Genomic DNA, 7882 nt, shown 5'->3' on the forward strand with positions numbered 1-7882 from the left:
GTCTCTGTCTCTCTCAAAATAAATAAATTAAATTAATAAAATAAAGTGAAATAAAATAAAATAAAAAGGGTATGATACTTTCAACTCAGGGTGATTGTGGAGATTAGTTTTGAAAAAAACTTTCTAGAAGGTCTGAATATGTTAAGTACTCACTAAATGCAAATTTATAACTTCATGAAGTTTTTCTATAATACTCATCTGCACCATACTGATTGGTAACACTTTAAGTACATGCTATATCTTCACAATTAAGGAGTAAACTACTTGAAGGCAGTGACTCCCCAGATCCTTGGCATAGGGCCATACACATTTAGAATTTGGAACATGATAAAGTCTGTTGATTAAGACATTAGCATTACTTTAAAAATATAAGCACCATTTTGTGGGGAATAAATGTGAACTCACTGGCTTTACTGGAATTAAGATAATGTATATTAGTTTACTATTGTTTTGCATTCTGCATTATGCTGTCTTCTCTATAAAGCAAACTTTACTTAAAAGAAATGTATATAAGAACATAAGAGGGCTCGTGTTTTGACAGTCAGAGAAGGGTTTTCAAAACTTAATGCCAGATGTTGGGTCAATCTTGGGAATCATATTCCTTTTAGTTTTACATTAAGAACTTTATATCTCCTTTTAAGACATCCAATAATATTGCAGCAATTACATTTTTAAGCAAAGCATTTTAGAGACCAAATGCTTTTTTCCCCTCTTTCTGAAATATGATTATTTCAATTACTGGTAGCAACAATTAATCACTAACTGATTCATCAGCCTGCAGCTGGGATTGGAGAGCTGACTTCCTTTCTTTATTCCTATTTTATGTTCTACTGTGCTCAGCAGGGATTGACTAATAGCAAGCTAATAACCTTTCCCTACCCTCAGTACCTTTTTCTAGTACCCACAAAGAAGAAAATTTTAAATACTTTTTCCCAAGGACATCTTTCCCTCACAACTTCTGAAGAGAACTTAGCATTACAAGTGTTGATTCATTTTGTTGTAAGAATAAAAGCATTATAGAAAGACGTTTCCTTAAGGTTTGTCCAACCATTCTTTGTGATGTTTCATTAAGCAACTCATGCCAGAGGAATGGTTATATAACTCACTCCAAATGGGTATTGATTTTTTATTTCTTGGAATTTTCTGAGTCAAATGACTCCAGATCTACAATATACATACAATATGTATATACACACACACACATATATATGTATAATATGTACAATGTACATATGTATGTACACACACACACACACACACACCCATGTACACAGCAATAGATCTTCTTCAAGCATAATCTTCTGATTATCAATATGTTGCATCCTAGGATTCAGTGAGAAGTTACTGTAACCAATTTGGATTATTCTTAGGAGATGCCAAAAGCTTGGTCTAGGAGAAGGATACTCATCCTCTATCCAGAGAAGTAGGTTCTTTTACGGCAAGGGATCCCAAATAAAAAATCCATAGACTTCAAACTATCTGCAAACATCAAAGAACAATTTGTGTCTTTGGGCATTTTCCATATTTCTCATCAGTTTTTCCAAAATATTAAGATAAATTGCCTTAATGGAAACCAAAGTTCCCCTCAGGACATACCAAGTAACCTTCTATATAACCACATTAATTTATTTACTTAACTATTTTAAAGTCTAGTATCCTTAAAAAATGTTAGCTATAAGATCTGTAGACTAAAATCCACTCTTCTTAATGTAATTTAAATCATAATTAGTATGCACTAGTAATAAAGCTGTCAAGAACTCAGAAGGGTCTGAAACTTTACCCTACCTATGTGCTGTTAGCTTGCTACAGTTTCATGGATGCTAGAATAAGACATGACATCCCTGAATCAGACACAAAGAATTTTATTACTCACGACAATAGTAGTAATCAGAGTATCAGCATTTTATGCTGGTGTCCCACAGGGCAATGCTGAATAGGCCAATGCCTCCTCATACATAGTGGTTTGTATTATAGGAGTAGAATTCCAACCATAGAAAAAATGAATTTTTTATAATGGACAGTAAACCTGACTTACCTTTGCCCCAAAGGGAAACAATATCTTGGTTTTACTGAACAATAAACATGCAGGATCCACAGAGAATTGTCTTCCAATTTACCCTTTGATTCAACACTGTTTTGATTTCTAGAAAAATTTTCTATGAGTACACCACTCTGTCAAGTGCACTGATCAATATGACTCATAAAGATCAGGACTAGGGGCGCCTGGGTGGTTCAGTTGGTTAAACCTCCGACTTTGGCTCAGGTCATGATCTCACATTCATGGGTTTGAGCCCTGTGTTAGACTCTGTGCTGACGGCTCAGAGCCTGGAGCCTACTTCTGTTACTGTGTCTCCCTCTCTCTCTGCCCCTCTCCATTTCATGCTGTCTCTCTCTGTATCAAAACTAAATAAAACATTAAAAAAAATCAGGACTAAATATGTTAAATTTGTTTTATAATGTATTTAATTATGATTACTATCAATAGGACTCTGAACAGCAGATTAAGGCAATATTCAGTATTAACATCAAGTGTTCCAGACTCAATCATCTGAGCAAATCTTATAAACCATCTGGATCTACCTTAGAAATGCAGATGTATTTCTCCTTAAGTTTCCACATTGACCATTCTACCTGGCTCAAGGCACCAATCCAGGTATAGTAGGGTATATTAGTGATCACAAGACTTTACCTTGAAAATTTATGGCCAATATCATCTATAACAAGCTGGCCACTGAGTTAAGGCTAACCTGAATACATTCCAGGACTGAAGTGATACCTTTGATCACCTATGCTAATTTCAAAGAGAAATTATGTATGGCCTTTCCTTCATGAATTTGTGTGTCATCCTTGTTCAGGGGCCATGTTAATCTTCTCTGTATTATTCCAATTTTAGTATATGTGATGCTGAAACAAGCATTTATATCACCTTTTCTAATACAATTGTCTAATTCTAATTTTTCCTACAATGACTCATATTGTAGGGAATACTGTGACGTTGGTATACGTAGCAAATCAGTCACTCCTCTAGGAAGACCCCCCAAGTAACTAAGTGTAGCTCATTTTGGAGACACAGTGCAGTCATTTAAGGTTTACATTAACTACTGAGAGTGTTTTTTAACTTGAAGACCTCTTATTTTCACTCCTGAGAGGGACAATCATCATTTTAAGGGAGAGATATAAGGTAATACTTGGCTTCCACAGAAGACCTATAATCCCAAAAGTACTCTTGATATCCCTAAAAAGATAGAGCCATTTATAATTATTGGAGCTCCTAAAGTGGAATCTATATCATTGAGGATCACAAGTTGACATTGCTCCAGGGTGGCCTCCTATCCATCTGGTAGGTCTTAGGTTTCTCAATTCAGTTTGAACAATTCAGTTTAGTCATTGTTTTTGAAGGTAATTTTTGAGGATGCTTACTGAACTCTGTCTTACCTACACCATCAGCCAGATAGATAACCTTCATCCACTCCAGGGAATTACTCTGCTACAGCAGTGGGAATATTCATGAGGCAGAAAACTATTGGTGCTTATAAGAATTGAACTGGGAAGTATAGGGACTTGGATTACCACCTTCTCTTTTTATAAACTTTTTGGTAATTTTAAGATGAATGACAATCAAATGGTGACCAGAGCTGCCTTATAGGAAATTATAGACTCAGAAATCAATTAAATTTAAGTGCTTATTAGTTCAGGAAAGACACATAAGAGGATTTTTCTTGAAGAAGGCTCTATGAGTGGCCTATAAAAAAGAAATATTAAGGTGGTGGTGATGGTGGAGGGCACTTAAGGGGAAGAGCACTGGGTGTTGTATGGAAAACAATTTGACAATAAAATATTATGGAAAAAAAAGAAATATTATAGCTCCTTTACCATCCAGATTTCCAAGGATCTAAGATGATCTTGCCCAGGTGCCCGCTTGCTGCTCTTCCTCCAATGCCATGAAATACATATGTCCCATTACAGCAGCTATAACTTTTTACCTTTTCTCAATCATCCCATCCTGACATTCACAGTTTTCATTTTGAAGGGGCAGGTACAAAAATTATAAGAACAATTTAATAAAAATTATAAAGCTCTGTTATTTCCCTTACTTACAAGCAATGTACTCAACCAAGTGGTCATTATCTTTATAATGTAACTATGCTAATCTTCCAAGATAATATTGTTGGTTGAATAAGAATTAAACAGAGGTTATAGAAACCAAGATATCCAAGAGTTGATATTAGGGAAAAGCAAAAAGTACCATGTTCAATAATGGTCAGAGCAGAATTTCAAAATCTGTATCTATCTATATCTATATCTATATCTATATCTATATCATCTATGTCTATGCTATCTATATAATCTATTTCTATCTATCTATCTATCTATCTATCTATCTATCATCCATCTATCAATCTAATCACTTTATCTTTTTTGGAAGAAGTGACTGAAAAGGGATGACCCATTTCTCAGGACAGCTTTATTTAGTGGCAAACTGATATACTAAGGTGTGTAGATTAGGAAGAGCTGAGGGAGATATATCCAAAAACCTTTTTAAGTCAATTTTTGAGACTATTCCAATGTTCTATGATACCAGATACCTGTGGTTGTTACGTAGTATAGAAAGTCCATTGAATAGCTTATTAGCTCATTGTCATGTGACCTTTAGATAAAAGATGCATCAGTGTAAGTCTGTAAATGGTTTATAAAGCTGAACACATGACATAGACTAATTTAAAGAGCCACTGTAATGTGTTAGACTATGCTGATAAGGCATGGAGCAGCAACACTGTAATCTGAAAAAATGTCAAGAGCTGTGAGGCATTGCTGATCCTCCATAGTCTGATTTAGTCAGTATGCTTTGAGTAGGTGAGTGCAACCCTCAATTTGTTGTGGCCTCTCCTACCACAGGATGAGCACTTATGGTGACATTCATATGTCTGGTGTGCAGTGGGAGACTGAGGATTATAAAATTATGGTCCTTGGTGTGCATGGGTGGTTCAGTCGTTTAAGTGTCTGACTTCAGCTCAGGTCATGATCTCATGGTTTGTGAGTTTGAGCCCCGCATTGGGCTCTGTGCTGACAGCTCAGACCCTGGATAGTGCTTCAGATTCTGTGACTCCCTCTCTCTTTGTTCCTCCCTTGTTCCCACACTGTCTCTCTATCTCTCTCTCTCAAAAAATAAAAATAAACATTAAAAAATGTAAACTTTACTTTGTGCTCTATGGTGATGGATATATTGGCATATGTGGTAGGAGGTAAACCTAGACAAGACAAGGAGCCCTCGAGACAGTGCAACAGACTGATTCCACTTGGTCTCATCAAATAACAGATCCTCACTGATCACTGTAAGCATCTCCATGATTGACCCAGATGGTTCAATAAGCAGTATGATTTGTTTCCACAGTTTGTGGTCCTAAAAAGAAATGTCTCTAATCTGTCAGTTTTTAGTTTACCAGGTGGCAGAATAAATAATATAGACTACTGGCAACAACTCAAGAGGCAATAAACATAAAATGAGTTTCATCAAGCAGAGTATAAGTTTACTGAATTGAACAATCATGTCCCTGTTCAGTTCTGCATAGCTGGTGTTGATGTTGCACAGCTGTAGCAGTCCAGTGGATACTATCACGTGTCAGTTTAGAGGAAATATCAGTGAACCAGGCCTAGCCATTTAGGGCAACCTCTGTGAATCAAGGATCCTATTGGATCCAAGTATCCAAAGCCAACAGCTTTGTTTCAATTGGTGGAGAGGAGGATAAATGTTTCCCCAAGGGAGGATTACCATTTTTCTTTTCACATAAAGAAAAGAAGTTATGGAGGCCAGGCCAGCACCATTCTTGAATATACCATTTCTGCTTGACCAGTGAGGATTATTGAACCCTTCCTTGTTAGCCATCGTTAGCCATTGAATCCGAGTCAACCCAGCCCTGAATGGTAATATTAGACTAGAAAGTCACAAATCTTTCAAGGATGAAGTGTGAAATTTTATGTAGAGACTTTAGCAAGCTAATTGTTGTTTTTCATAAGGGGTATAACAGGTAAGTGTGTCTTGGTGGGAACAAACCCAAAATATCAAAGAACATCTCTGAGTGTAGGGTGACTACCTTTGCCAGAGACTCCAAACAGCAAAACTATCCATCATAGAGACTTACAGCTTAAAGAGGATAGTAGTTTAGAGAACATGGAAAGCTTATTGGATAGCTTCCAGCACACATTTTTGGTCTGGATCCCATTCAAAGGATGCTTATTTATGGACTAGTCAATATAATGTTCCAACTGGAATGCCCACTTGCTTCAAATACCCAAAGAGTTCAATAAATTGTTGTATCTCTCTTGGGGGAATAGCAAAGTGACAGTGGTTTTTCCTTAATTGCTGGAGGTTTGAGAGTTTTTATATAAACTCCCATAGGCCCAAGATACTCCTTGGTTGGCAGCCCTCTAAATTATGTTGTGATTTATCAGCCACTATTGTTGGTAGAAATAAAATAACACTGCAGTCAAGGCCATTGACACCAAAGCTTCTGACTTGCCAACGCTTAAGTCATTGTTTTAGTGAAACTTCAGACTTTAGAAAGTAGAGGCATTAATGATATCTTGGCCCAACTCCTGGTGGCAAATGGCAAGGGAGCTTATGTACTCCTGGAGAAGTACTGCAAATGTATATTGAAGGCCTTACTATGTGAAGGCACACTGGTCTTGGTCCTTGGGTACCAGTGGGATGGAAAAAAAGATACTGGCCTTGTTCAACACAACACACCAAGTGCTGTTATTCTGTGCAATGGATTCATTCACTGAACTATAGCAGAAAAAACTGAATTCAGTTAACAATAATCTATAGTAAACCTTTATCTCCTATTATAATTTTTCATGGTCATCAGGTTGTTGTATTAATTGCAACCTACTCTTGCTACCTTAAGATTTAACCAAAGCTGTGATTTCCTTGGATTATATATTATTTCTGTTGGACCATTCTGAGTTGGACACATTGAGAAATGATTTACATGTGCCACTAGCAATTTTCTATATGTAACGCATCCTGATTGGGAGAATACACTCTGGATTTCATAATTGTTCACAGTACACACATTAATATATATTAATGTGTATAAGACAATATACATTATTGTACATTCAGCAGTGGAAATCCTGATAGTATGTTTGAATTGCCCCAAATAGCCCCATTCACAAAAATTTATTAGCTCTCCCTCCCCAGTGTGTACCTAGCCTAAATTTTATCGCCTGAATCTGGATACCCCTACACCTACAGAACCAGACAGGACTGGGAGTTGGGCACCTTTCTCCAAAAGAATTATGTAAGTTTGAGTTTCTTTATTTTTCCAAATTTGCTAGCTTTCTTAGATGGGTGCACATGGCTTTTGGTTCTTGGGTTTCAGGAACACCTAGAACTCATTCAAAATCAACTTTCTCAAAGTGGCTTAAGTCAGGGTAATGAACAGAGAGGAATCAGAGAGCCTGGAGGAATTAGAGGGCAAGGCACATGTGCCTTCAAATTTGAACAGTGGTGAAAGCATGCAGTTCAACTAAATGAACCTCTAATATTTTCAATCCACCCAAAGCCCTATATTAGCAGTAAGATCATCCTTACTGACACCAGCTATTTTAGATTTGGAGACCCCTTTACTCAACTACCATTGTCATGTTGCTTTCCATATGAGGCTGTGTGATTCATTTCCTTTGGCTCATTTGACATACACAGTAGTGCCACTGTCCTCTTCCTCCTCCTCCTTCTTTCCTTTCTTCTTCTTCTTCTTCTTCTTCTTCTTCTTCTTCTTCTTCTTCTTCTTCTTCTTCTTCTTCTTCTTCTTCTTCTTCTTCTTCCTTCTTCTTCTTCTCCTCCTCCTCCTCTTCCTATTCCTCTAGCTCCTCTTCTTCT

The 7882-nt window shown here is 36.8% G+C and overlaps 1 non-coding gene across 1 annotated transcript; it reads right to left on the reverse strand.

Annotated features, from left to right (window-relative positions):
* Positions 1–2810: 2810 nt before the first annotated feature.
* Positions 2811–2913, reverse strand: LOC115297260. The gene has a single exon (XR_003911362.1). It is a non-coding gene; the product is annotated as a U6 spliceosomal RNA (small nuclear RNA).
* Positions 2914–7882: the final 4969 nt, after the last annotated feature.

This window comes from Suricata suricatta, chromosome 7, assembly GCF_006229205.1.
Source record: "Suricata suricatta isolate VVHF042 chromosome 7, meerkat_22Aug2017_6uvM2_HiC, whole genome shotgun sequence".
In the NCBI taxonomy this organism is placed as follows: domain Eukaryota; kingdom Metazoa; phylum Chordata; class Mammalia; order Carnivora; family Herpestidae; genus Suricata; species Suricata suricatta.